This window comes from Cervus elaphus, chromosome 9 (assembly GCF_910594005.1).
Source record: "Cervus elaphus chromosome 9, mCerEla1.1, whole genome shotgun sequence".
NCBI lineage: Eukaryota > Metazoa > Chordata > Mammalia > Artiodactyla > Cervidae > Cervus > Cervus elaphus.
In genome coordinates, this window is record NC_057823.1 from 30,244,242 (window position 1) to 30,258,301 (window position 14,060).

A 14,060-nucleotide genomic window follows, 5' to 3' on the forward strand; every position below is an offset into this window, starting at 1 on the left:
CATGATGATCTTTTTCATATAATTTTTCTGTGTATTCTTACCACCTCTTCTTAATATCTTCTGCTTCTGTTAAGTCCATACTATTTGTGTCCTTTATTGTGCCCATCTTTGCATTAAAAGTTCTCTTGGTGTCTCTAATTTTCTTGAAGCAATCTCTAGTCTTTCTCATTCTATTGTTTTCATCTATTTCTTTGCACTGATCGCTGAGGAAGTCTTTCTTATCTCTCCTTGCTATTCTTTGGAACTCTGCATTCAAATGGGTATATCTTTTCTTTTCTCCTTTGCCTTTAGCTTCCCTTTTTTTCCCCAGCTATTTGTAAGGCCTCCTCAGACAACCATTTTGCGTTTTTGCATTTTTCTTGGGGACGGTCTTGATCATGCCTCCTGTACAATGTCACAAACCTCTGTCCATAGTTTTTCAGGCACTCTATTAGATCTAATCCCTTGAACCTGTTTGTCACTTCAACTGTATAATCATAAGGGACTTGATTTAGGTCATATCTGAATGGTCTGGTAGTTTTCCCTACTTTCTTAAATTTAAGTCTGAATTTGGCAATAAGGAGTTCATGATCTGAGCCACAGTCAGCTCCCATTCTTGTTTTTGCTGACCATATAGAGCTTCTCCATCTTTGGCTGCAAAGAATATGATCAATCTGATTTTGGTTTTGACCATTTGGTGCTGTCCATGTGTAGAGTCTTTTCTTGTGTTGTTGGAAGAGGGTGTTTGCTATGACCAGTGTGCTGTCTTGGCAAAACTCTGTTAGCCTTTGATTTAGAGTTCTGACAAAACAACAAGGGAATGATAAACCACTTCTGTATTCTTGCCTTGAGAACCCCATGAACATATGAAAAGGCAAAAAGATAGGACACTGAGAGATGAACTCCCCAGGTCGATAGGTGCCCAATATGTTACTGGAGATCAGTGGAGAAATAACTCCAGAAAGAATGAAGAGATGGAGCCAAAGCAAAAACAACGCCCAGTTGTGGATGTGACTGGTGATGGAAGTGAAGTCCGATTCTGTAAAGAGCAATATTGCATAGGAACCTGGAATGTTAGGTCCATGAAAAAAGGTAAATTGGAAGTGGTCAGACAGCAGATGGCAAGAGTTTTACGAATCAGTGAACTAAAATGGACTGGAGTGGGTGAATTTAACTCAGATGACCATTATATCTGCTACTGTGGGCAAGAATCCCTTAGAAGAAATAGAGTACCCTTCATAGTCAACAAGAGAGTCCAAAATGCAGTACTCAGATTCCATCTCAAGGATGACAGAATGATCTCTGTGTCCAAGGCAAACTATTCAATATCATGGTAATCAAAGTCTATGCCCTGATCAGTAATGCTGAAGAAGCTGAAGTTGAATGGTTCTATGAAGACCTACAAGACCTTCTAGAACTAAAAAAAAAAAAAAAAAAGTCCTTTTCATCTAAGGTACTGAAATGCAAAAGTAGGAAGTCAAGAGATACCTGGAGTAACAGGAAAATTTTGGCCTTGGAGTACAAAGTGTCTATAGAACATAAAAAAGTAAGAATACTATTCTAGGGCTTGGAGGAACCTAATATATCTTCAGGTTTAGCCCTGCTGGTCACATAGAGATTATGCCCTAAAGCCTACGTACCCCACATAGAGTTTGTTTGTTTGCTTTTATTTCCTCCTTCAGGAACACTACTTGTGTATTTTAAAATGGCTGACTTCCTAGTGAACCATGAGGGAAAAGAGTGATACCACCAAAGAAGAGAAAAGGAAAAGATTGTAAATTCCAGGGGCCCAGTGTTAGGAGGGGAAATCCTTTCTAATCTCCACAGGTGGTGGCAGCTGAGTAAATTACCTAGTAAGCAGCTGTAACACATTACATTGCAATTATCCCCAAAGAGTTCTAAGAGCTTGTAAGCAGCTAAAGATAAAAGGCAGCCCTGCTAGAGGAAGAGTTGCTTCCTTTGCAATTTTACAGTGTTTGGGGAAATACACCTCATAGGACAGCCGTCCCTTTCAGTAAGCCTTAAAGTACAAATAATCCCCTAGTTATGCAAGTCTCTTATTCCTGAATATACTGCCCACACATAGGAGACATGCAAGAAAATTTCACGGGGAAAACTAATATAATGAATCTTATTAAATAAATTCTGGAATGCATTTGCCAAGGATTTCTATACTAAATATTATGATTGCCTACTTAAATCTTGACAACAAAATGTGCAAATAGCAAACATTTATTAGGTGCCTACTAAGTGCCAGACACTGTACTGTTCTTTTCACAAGAGATCATCTCCACAACTATCCTAAAAGGTAGGTACCATTATTAACCTCATTTTACACATGGGGAAGATGAGGATCCATAACCCAACAACAGTGTGCACTTGGACTTTAGCTTCCAGTCCAAAATAAACATTTTCTCAAATAATGTATACAAATCAGATGTCTACTAAGTCTTCTCCCTTATCTTCCAGGGACATCATTCTTTAATTACAGGGTCTAACAGAAATTTTCTCTCATTTGCATTTCTTCTCAGCATTTTACCACTCTTGGCTACCTGCTGTAGTCTAAGTGTCATCATCTGGAAAGGATGAAATAGAATAAGTAGTGATGTACCTGTAAATGATTAGCAACTGGCTTTCTGAAGCCCAAAAGATATGATTTGTCATGGTTGCCATTTTTGTGGTGTCCATACTCTCACAATGTACAATTTCAGGCTACAAACATAATATGGCTGAATTTTGAGCTTGGAAAATATTTGCAGAAACTAACCTTGAGCCAAGGAATTGAGAGAAAGCGATTTATGCAGGAGGAGATATTAGACTCCAGCAGTAAAAGGGTAGAAAATTGAGAGAAGGGAGCCAAGCAGAGAGTTACTAGGCATGCTATCACTATGCCCAATTGAGGCTCAGTTAATCCTACACCAGGCAATAGAGAGATGAGATATTTATGCACCAACCCATGCAGTCACTAAATAAGGGTGCTGTTAGAAATGATAATGCCAGCTTCCTAGTACTGTCTTCCTACTCACATGCCTTTTCATAATGTTCATGGGGTTCTCAAGGCAAGACTACTGAAGTGGTTTGCCATTCCCTTCTCCATATTAAAAAGCAGAGATATTACTTTGCCAATAAAGGTCCGTCTAGTCAAGGCTATGGTTTTTCCAGTAGTCATGTATGGATGTGAGAGTTGGACTGTAAAGAAAGCTGAGTGCCAAAGAATTGATGCTTTTGAACTGTGGTATTGAAGAAGACTCTTGAGAGTCCCTTAAACTTCAAGGAGATCCAACCAGTCCATCCTAAAGGAGATCAGTCCTGGGTGTTCACTGGAGGGACTGATGTTGAAGCTGAAACTCCAGTACTTTGGCCACATGATGCAAAGAGCTGACTCATTTGAAAAGACTCTGATGCTGGGAAAGATTGAGGGCAGGAGGAGAAGGGGACAACAGAGGATGAGTTGGTTGAATGGCATCACCGACTCAATGGGCATGAGTTTGGGTAAACTCTGGGAGTTGTTGACAGAAAGGGAGGCCTGGCGTGCTGTAGTCCATGGGGTTGCAAAGAGTTGGACATGACTGAGCGACTGAACTGACTTACATGCAGGCAAGAGGTCCTAAATGCCACAATAAGCCAACTGAACTTGTGTGTTATCTATAGGGAACTACATCAAAATAACAGAATACACATTCTTTTCAAACACAAAGGGAGCATTCTCTAGAGTAGACTACATACTAGGTCACAAAACAGGCCTCAGTAGATTTAAGATGATAGAAAGCATTTCAAGCATCTTTTCTGGCATGAAATTAGAAAACAACAACATAAATTAAAGTAGGAAAAAAAATGAATACATGGGCTATACAAAATGCTACTTAAAAAATGGAGCAATGATGAAATCAAGGAAGAGGTCAGAAAATACCTGAAGACAAATAACAATGAAACACAACTGTATAAACTCTATGAGATGCAGAAAAGCTGTTCTAAGAGGGAAGTTTATATCAATACAGGCCTTCCTGAATAAATAAGAAAAATCTCAAATGAACAATCTAACCTACGATATAAAATAATTAGAACAACAAATAAAATCCAAAGTCAGCAGAAGGAAGAAAAAATATAGGTCAGAGAGGAAAGAAATAAAATAGAGATCAAAAGAACAATAGAAAAGTTCAGTAAAACCAAGAGCTGGTTTTTGAAACAAATCACTAGCTAATCTCATTTAGAAGAAAAGAGAAAGGACCCATAAAAACAAAACAAGAAATGAAAGAGAGGAGATAACAACTGATACCACAGGAATATAAAAAAACTAAAAGAGTACTATTAACAATTATGGTCCATCTATTGGATAGCCTAGAAAAAATAGACGTTTCTAGAAACATGCAACCTGTGATGACTTTGCTAAAAAGGAACGTATAGCTTGAACAGATCAATTACTATAAGTGCGAGGGAAGTTTGGAGGAGAATGGATACATGTATACGTGTGGCTGAGCCCCTTTTCTGTTCACCAGGAACTATCACAACATTGTTTGTTAACCAGTACAAAATAAAAAGTTTTTTTTTAAAGCACTGTTTTAAAAAAATATTTACTCTATTTCAAAAGCAATCACTAACCACTATACTAAAAACTAAAATAAAACTGGAAAGATACATAAAGTGTAACAAAAATTTTTCAGTTAGTAAACTGTATTTTTATTCACTGTTTGCATGTATTAATATTACAAAATGATCACAAAAATTAGTCAAGTTAACATCCATCACCACACATAATTACAAAAAATATTTTTTCTTATGAAGAGGCTTTTAATATTTTTTTTGGTAGAAACTTTCAAATATGCAGTTTCAGACATCAACTATGGTCACCATACTGTACACTACACCCCACCCCCCCACCATGAATGTACTTATTTTATAACTAGAAGTTTGTACCTATAGATTCCCTTTACCCATTTTGCCCATTCTCTTGTCTGTTTCAGGAAACTGCAAATCTCTTTGTATCTGTGAGCTCAAAGAGTATTTCTCTTTCTCTATTCAACTTATTTCATTTAGCATAATGCTCTCAAGGTCCATCTATGTTGTCAAAAATGACAAGATTTTACTCTTTTTTATAGCTAAATAATATTGCTTGTATAATACATATGTCAATTACATCTTCTTTATCTGTTTTTCATTCAATAGATACTTAACTGCTTTTCTGTCTGAGTGATCTGTTCATTGATGTCAGTGGGGGTATTAAAGTCAACTTCTTTTGTATTATTACTGTATTATGTATTATTGTATTAGGGTCAACTTCTCTCCCTATTGTCTGTTAATATTTGTTTTATATGTTTAGATGCTCCTAAATTGGGTGCATAAGATACTCTTCTGCTTTGGATCTTTTTATCAATACATGGTTCAACTTTTTGTCTTTCTTTAAAGTTTATTTTGGCCTTTGTTTTAAAGTCTATTTTGTCTGATATGAATTTTGCTACTCCACTTTCTTGTCATTTCCATTTGCATCAAATATTTCTCCATCTCCCTACTTTCAGTGTGTGTCTGTATTTCAACCTGAAGTGCGTTTCTTGTAGGCAGCATATTGTAGGTCATTGTTTTTTTTTTAAATCATATCTAACACTCTATGTCTTTTAATTGGAGCATTTTGTCCCTTGACATTGGGAGTAATTATTGATAGGCATATATTTATTGCCATTTTAGTCCTGTTTTTCAGTTGATTTATAGTTTGCTGTTATTTCTATTAAATTAGGTTGAATTAAATTAATTCCTTTAAATTTAATTTAATTAAGACCACAATGATGTATCACCTCACATCTGTCATAATGGCTATTGTAAAAAAAATATACAGGTAACACATATTGCTGATCAAGGGATTAGATCTGGTAGACAGAGTATCTAAAGAATTATGGACAGAGGTTCATAACATTGTACAAGATGCAGTGACCAAAACCACCCCAAATATCTTTTTCTATCTCCCTACTTTCAGTGTTTATCTATATTTCACCCAGAAGTGAATTTCTTGTAGGTAGCATATTGTAGTTTCTCTCTATCATTTTTTTGTTTGTTTGTTTTTAAATCCAATCTGACACTTGATAACTTTGGACTGGAGCATTTGTCCCTTGAAATTTAGAGTAATTATTGATAGATATGTACTTATTTCCATTTTAATTCTGTTAAATGCAAGAGGAAATGCAAGAAGGCTAAGTGGCTGTCTGAGGTGGCTTTACAAATAGATGAGGAAAGAAGAGAAGTGAAAAGCAAGGGAGAAAGGAAAAGATATGCCCAACTGAATGGAGAGTTCCAGAGAATAGCAAGGAGTGATAAGAAGGCCTTCCTCAATGAACAATGCAAATAAATAGAGGAAAGCAATAGAATGGGAAAGACTAGAAATCTCTTTAAGAAAATTGGAGATATCAAGGAAACATTTCATGCAAGGATGGGCATGAAAAAGGACAGAAACAATAAGGACCTAACAGACGCAGAAAAGATTAAGAAGAGGTGGCAAGAATACACAGAAGAACTATATAAAAAAGGTCTTAATGACCCAGATAACCATGATGGAATGGTCACTCATCTAGAGCCAGACATCCTGGAGTGTGAAGTTAAGTAGGTCTTAGGAAGCATTACTATGAACAAGGCTAGTGAAGGTGATGAAATTACAGCTGAGCTATTTCAAATCCTAAAAGATGATGCTGTTAAAGTGCTGCACTCAATATGTAATCAAATTTGGAAAACTCAGTAGTGGCCATAGGACTGGAAAAGGTCAGTTTTCATTTCAGTCCTAAAGAATGGCAGTGCCAAAGAATGTTCAAAATACCCAACAGTCATGCTCATTTTGCATGCTATTAAGGTTATGCTCAAAATCCTTCAAGCTAGACTTTAGTAGTACATGAACCGAGAACTTCCAGATGTACAAGCTGGATTTAGAAAAGGTAGGGGACTCAGAGATCAAATTGCCAGCATCCATGGGATCATAGAGAAAGCAAGGGAATTCCAGAAAAACATCTACTTCTGCTTCATTCACTTTGTGAAAGCCTTTGACTGTATGGATCACAACAAACTGAAAGATTTTGAAAGAGATGGGAATACCAGACCAGCTTATCTGCCTTCTGAGAAACCAGTATGCGGGTCAAGAAGCATTGGTTAGAACCTTACAAACAAATGAATAGTTCAGAATTGGGAAAGAAATAAACAAGGCTGTATATTGTAACCCTGTTTATTTAACTTAAATGCAGAGTACATCATGTGAAATGCTGGGCTGGATGAATCACAAGTTGAAATCATGACTGCTAGCAGAAATATCAACAGCCATGGAAATGTGGATGATACCACTCTAATGGCAGAAATTGAAGAGGAACTAAAGAGCCTGTGGATGAGAGTGAAAGAGGAGAGTGAAAAAGCTGGCTTGAAATTCAACATTTAAAACTAAGATCATGGCATCTGGTCCCATCATTTCATTACAAATAGAAAGGGAAAAAGTGGAAGCAATGACAGATTTTATTTTCTTGGGCTCCAAGATCACTGCTGACCATGACTGCAGCCATGAAATTAAAAGACACTTGCTCCTTAGAAGGAAAGCCATGACAAACCTAGATAGTGTATTAAAAAAACAAAGAAATCTCATTGCCAATAAAGATCTGTATAGTCAAAGCTATGGTTTTTCCAGTAATCATGTACAGATGTAAGAGGTGAACCATAAAGAAGGTTGAATGCTGAAGAACTGATGCTTTTGAATTGCAGTGCTGGAGAAAACTCTTGCGAGCCCCTTGGACAGCAAGGAGATAAAACCAGTCATTCCTAAAGGAAATCAACCCTGAATATTCATTGGAAGGACTGGTGCTGAAACTGAATTGCCTTGGCCACCTAATGGGAAGAGCTGACTCATTAGAAAAGACCCTGATGCTGGGTAAGCTTAAAGGCAAAAGAAGAGGGCAGCAGAGGATAATATGATTAAAGAGCATCATTGACTCAATGGACATGAACTTGAGCAAACTCTGGGAGACAGTGAAGGACAGGGAAGCTGGTGTGCTGTAGGAAGCCATTGGGATTGCAAAGAGTTGGCCATGACTTAGCGACTGAACAACAACAACACATGTTGCAAGGATGTGGAGAAACGGGAACCCTTGTGCACTGAAGACCAGATTGTAAATTGGTGCAGCCATTACAGAAGACAGTATGGAGGGTCTTGAAAAAATTAGAAAATAGAATTATCATCTGATTCAGTCATTCCACTTCTGGGCATTTATCTATAGAAAATTAAAACATTTACTCAAAAAGATTTATTGACACCCCCCCCCATAATCACTGCAAAACTATTTTTAATATTCAACTTATGGAAATAACCTAAGTATCTATTGAATGATAAACAGAAGATAAAGAAGATGTGATATATATATAGTTAGATATTATACAAGCAAATATTATTTAGCTATAAAAAAGAGTAAAATCTTGTCATTTGTGACAATATAGATGGACCTTGAGAGCATTATGCTAAATGAAATAAGTTGAATAGAGAAAGTGAAATACTGTTTGAGCTCACAGATACAAAGAGATTTGCAGTTTCCTGATGAAAGTGAAGGAAGAGAGTGAAAAAGTTGGCTTAAAGCTCAACATTCAGTAAAACTAAGATTATGGCATCTGGTTCTATCATTTCATGGCAAATAGATGGGGAAACAGTGGAAACAGTGGCTGACTTTAATTTGGGGGGCTCCAGAATCACTGCAGGTGGTGACTGCAGCCATGAAATTAAAAAACGCTTACTCCTTGGAAGGAAAGTATGACCAACCTAGACAGCATATTAAAAAGCAGAGACATGACTTTGTCAATAAAGGTCCATCTAGTCAAGGCTATGGTTTTTCCAGTGGTCATGTATGGATATGAGAGTTGGACTATAAAGAAAGCTGAGTGCCAAAGAATTGATGCTTTGGAACTGTGGTGTTGGAGAAGACTCTTGAGAGTCCCTTGGACTGCAAGGAGATCCAACCAGTCCATTCTAAAGGAGAACAGTCCTGGGTGTTCATTGGAAGGACTGATGCTGAAGCTGAAACTCCAATACTTTGGTCACCTGATGTGAAGAGCTGACTCATTGGAAAAGACCCTGATGCTGGGAAAGATTGAGGGCAGGAGGAGAAGGGGACGACAGAGGATGAGATGGTTGGATGGCATCACTGACTCGGACATGGGTTTGGGTGGACTCCGGGTTTGGTGATGGACAGGGAGGCCTGGCGTGCTATGGTTCATGGGGTCGCAGAGTCGGACACAACTGAGCGACTGAACTGAACTGAATTAAACTGAAGTAGAGCAAGGGGGTGGGTAAAACGGGTGAAGGGAATCTATGGGTACAAACTTCTAGTTATAAAATAAGTACATTTTGGGGGTGTAATGTACAGTATGGTGACCATAGTTGGTATCTGAAATTGCATATTTGAAAGTTTCTACAAAAATATTGTCTTTTCATAAGAAAAAATATTTTTTTTGTAATTATGTATGGTGATGGAAGTTAGCTAGACTAATTTTTGTTTTCGTTTTATAATATTAATACATGAAAACAGTGAATAAAAATACAGTTTACTAACTGAAAAATTTGTTACACTTTATGTATCTTTCCAATTTTATTTTAGTTTTTAATATAGTGGTTAGTGATTGCTTTTGAAATAGAATAAATATTTTATTTAAACAGTGCTTTTTAAAAAAAAAAACAAAACTTTTTATTTTATATTGGTTAACAAACAATGTTGTGATAGTTTCAGGTGGACAGAAAAGGGACTCAGCCATACATATACAGGTATCCATTCTCCTCCAAACTTCCCTCCCATCCAGGCTGCCACATAATATTGAGCAGAGTTCCATGGACGATACAGCAGGTCCTTGTTGGTTATCCATTTTAAATATAGCAGTGTGTACATATCCATCCCCAACTCTCTAACTATTCCTGCAGCCATAAGTTAGTCTGTGAGTCTGTTTAAATTGTGCTTAAGTAGATTTCTTTGTAAATAGAATCTTTATTCATATTTGATGTTATTGTATTTTAGTAATAGAAAAAAATACATAGGTCACAAAAGAATGCTTTTATATTTTATATATACCTATAGAAAGATAAGTGATAAACATTTATCAATAAACACTATTTGATAAGTATCTGATATAATTGGTAAAATACTTGATACAGCACTGCTTAAGTCTATTAGTATTTATATATTTTTATTTATAAATAAGATTAATTCATAGTTTTGTTATATATGCTTTCTCAAGTTTTAATATCAAGACTAAGCAAGATTTAATTGTTATATTTCCATCTGATAGTGTTTTTTGAATAATTATTGGAAATTTAGGAATTTGTTGCCAATCTCCTGGAAATTATGCAAAATTCAGCCATAGTTTTAAGATATAATTTACATTGCTCTAGAAATGTTGACATAAAATGTAGCTGAATTTTCTGTATAAAATATTAAAGGAGTGTATTCTCTTTCCCTTCTTTTTGTCTTTATATTCTTGTTGTCATTCATTTCACTTCTTTGTGCATGAAAAACCTACATTTTCATAATTTTGTTTTAAACAACTATCTTTAAAGGATATTTTGAAACCAAGAAAATTATTTTATACCCACTCATTTACTGTTTCTGGTGCTCTCCATCTTTATATAAATTCTGCTTTCCAACTAGTTTTTGTTTCTTCTGCCTAATGGACTTCCATCAATATTCCCTATTGTAATGTACGTCTGTGTGTGATCAGTTTTGCCACCGTTTTTATGTCTGACAAAGTTTTTATTTCACCTTTGTTTTTAAAAGGTATTATCACTAGATTTAGAACCTTTGCTACCAAGTTTTTCTTTTAGTTTTTATTTAAGGAAGTCTTTATTCTGAATGGTTCTCCAGAATTTTCTGATTTGTTTTATTCTCAGTGATGAGTGTTCTATCATTCTTACTTTTGATTCTATGTAAGCATTGTGTTCTTTGGCTGCTTTTAAGATTTTGCCTTTACCGATTTAAACATTTTGATTATTCTCCGCTTTCGGTATAGTTGTCTTCATATATCTTGGCTGTGTTCTTCAATGAGTTACCTGAATTGGATGGTTTATAGTTTTTATCAAATTAAGAAAATTTTAGGCGCTACTCCAAATAATTTACATTAAATCAGTAATAGTCTGCTTGAACTTGTCTCAGAGCTCACTGATATTATAATCATTTTTTCCAATCTTTCATTCCTTTTTGTGTTGTATTGTTCTTAGTTTCTCTTTCTATGTCTTTAAATTCATTAATCAAGTTTTCTGTAGAGTCTAATCGTCTGTTACTTGCATATGACAAATTACTTATCTCTGGAAGTTTGATTTAAAAATGTATAGCTTCTTTTTTAAAATGATTGTTTATTATTATCTCCTTAACATGTATTTTCTTTCTGATTTTATTTTTGACATATTTATAATAACTTTTAATATCCTTGTCTGATGATTGTATCATTTATGTCATTTTTGTGTGTATTGATTTATTTTTATCTTTTTCTTTTTTTCATGCTCAGTAATTTATATTTGATGCCAAGTTCTAAAAATTTTACTGTATCAGGTATTGACTCTTTAAGTTTCTTTAAATGTTCCTGAACTTTATTCTGGGATGCAGTTAAGGTACTAGGAAACGGTTTTATTCTTTTTAGGGTTGCTTTTAAGCTTTGTTAAGGTGGCTTTTATGCAGGGACTAATTTTTCCTAGCACTTAGACTGTCATCTACAGGGTTCTTTCCCTAAAGTCCCCAGTATTACTAAGGACTTCTACTATAGGATCATGTACTATTACTGGCCTTGTTTAATCTGTAAGGCTTTTCTATCTCTTTTTTTCCAGTGATTCTTTCCCTGGCCTTAGGTAATTTCTTTATATTAATGCAGTTATCAGACCTCAATTAAGGACTCAAGAAAAGACTTCTATAAATTTTTGTAGCTTTTTTTTTTCTTTTATGAGAAAAAATGAGATATCACCTCACAAATTCTGTTGTTCTGTTTTGTAAATTCTAGCCCACATGTACTCCTGAGATATTCAACTCTATTTTTCTACTCACGAAGATCATGGGGCTCTGTTTGGATTATATCTTCCTTGACCAGGACTGAAACACTTTGTTTAGTCACTTGAGGCACTTTAAGCTGAAGCAATTGCAGGGATCACCTTTTGTTTTCTTTTTCTCAAAGATCTCTATTTTGTGTGTCCTAGGATTCATTATACAAAATGTACTAGTTTGTATATTTAATCTGTTATTTTAGTTGTTTATATGAAAAGATAAATTTGGCTTTGGTCATTCCTCCATAGCTGGAGTATGTATAAAATCTTTTAGCCATATATGAAGTGACCGGAATTCAAACTGGTGATTATTACTGTCTCATTTATGTAGGTCTTCTCATTTGAAAACACTTTATGGTCACTTCTGAAACTTCTGGTATATGTGCCACAACTTACTGCAGAATTTTTGGGGACAATCCACAGATTTGATCTTCTTGGATAAAGTACAGATGGCATAATACTTCCAGGTAGACCACATAAAACTTCTGACCTAGCTCCACATAAAAGAAGAACTTGGAGGTGGAAGCTGTAAAACTGATATTTATGGCTGTGAAGTAGGGGTTAATTTGGACAGAACATAGCCATCAAGAGTCCAGAAAGTCTCTGGTACCTGGCAGAGCAGTATTACCTGGTGCCTCCTGGGCAAGTGAGCACAAGTGGTGAGAGCTTAGCATGTTTCCTGCCTATGTGGTTGTGTTTCCTCCTCCTGCTGGTGGTGCATAGAGTTTGCTGTCACCAGTGCTTGCAGCAGACTTACAGTAAAATGAGGACAGACTACACTCCATCTCCCCGTTCATGGACACAGTGTCATTGGTTTTTAAGGAACAGAGCCTAGGTACACTGACTCAAATTAAAATTTGGCTTATAGAGCAGAAGAATATAAAGGATCCAAGAATTAGAAATATATGTAGACCCCATAGAAACTGATAAGGCATAGGAGAAAAAGAGGGCAACTCATTTTATTTTATAATTTTTAAAGGTTACTTTCCATTTACAGTTATTACAAAATATTGGCTGCATGTTTTATGTTGTACAATACATCCTTAAGGCTATCTTACATGTAACAGTTTATACTTCTCATTATTCCTTCACTGTGTTCTACCCAACCACCACCCCACCCTCAATCCTGCCACTGGTATCTGCAAGACTGCTTCATTTTTTTGCTTTATTCAATAGTTTGTTGTATTTTTTAGATTCCACATATGTGATACCACACAGTATTTTTCCTGTCTGACTTATTTCATTTAGCATAGTGCCCTCCATGTCCATCCATGTTGGTACAGTTGGCAGAGTAGTAGTCCATATAGACACACACACACACATGTATGTATATGTATATATATATATATATATGTATATATATTTTTCCCACATCTTCTTTATCCATTCATCTGTTGATGGACACTTAAGTTGCTTCATATCTCAGCAATAGTAGGTAATGCTACTATGAACACTAGAATTGAATGTATCTTTTCGAATTGCTGTTTTTATGGAATTGCTAGATCATATGGCAATTGTAGTTTTTAGTGTTTTGAGTAACCTCCATACTGTTTTTCAGTGGACGTACTAGTTTACATTCCCATCATGCACAAGGTTCCCTTTCTCTGAATCATTACCAATATTTGCTATTAATGTTTGTCTTCGTTATGATGACAGCCATTCTCACTGATGTGAGGTGATATCTCATTGTGGTTTGGATTTGCATCTCCCTAATTATTAGCAGGATAAGGCAATGGCAACCCACTCCAGTACTCTTGCCTGGAAAATCCCATGGACGGAGGAGCCTGGTAGGCTGCAGTCCATGGGGTCGCGAAGAGTTGGACACGACTGAGTGACTTCACTTTCACTTTTCACTTTCATAAATTGGAGAAGGAAATGGCAACCCACTCCAGTGTTCTTGCCTGGAGAATCCCAGGGATGGCAGAGCCTGGTGGGCTGCCGTCTATGGGGTCGCACAGAGTCGGACACGACTGAAGCGACTCAGCAGCAGCAGAGGCAATTATTAGCAATCTTGAGTATCTCTTTATGTACCTATTGGCCATTTACATTTCCTCTTTGGAAA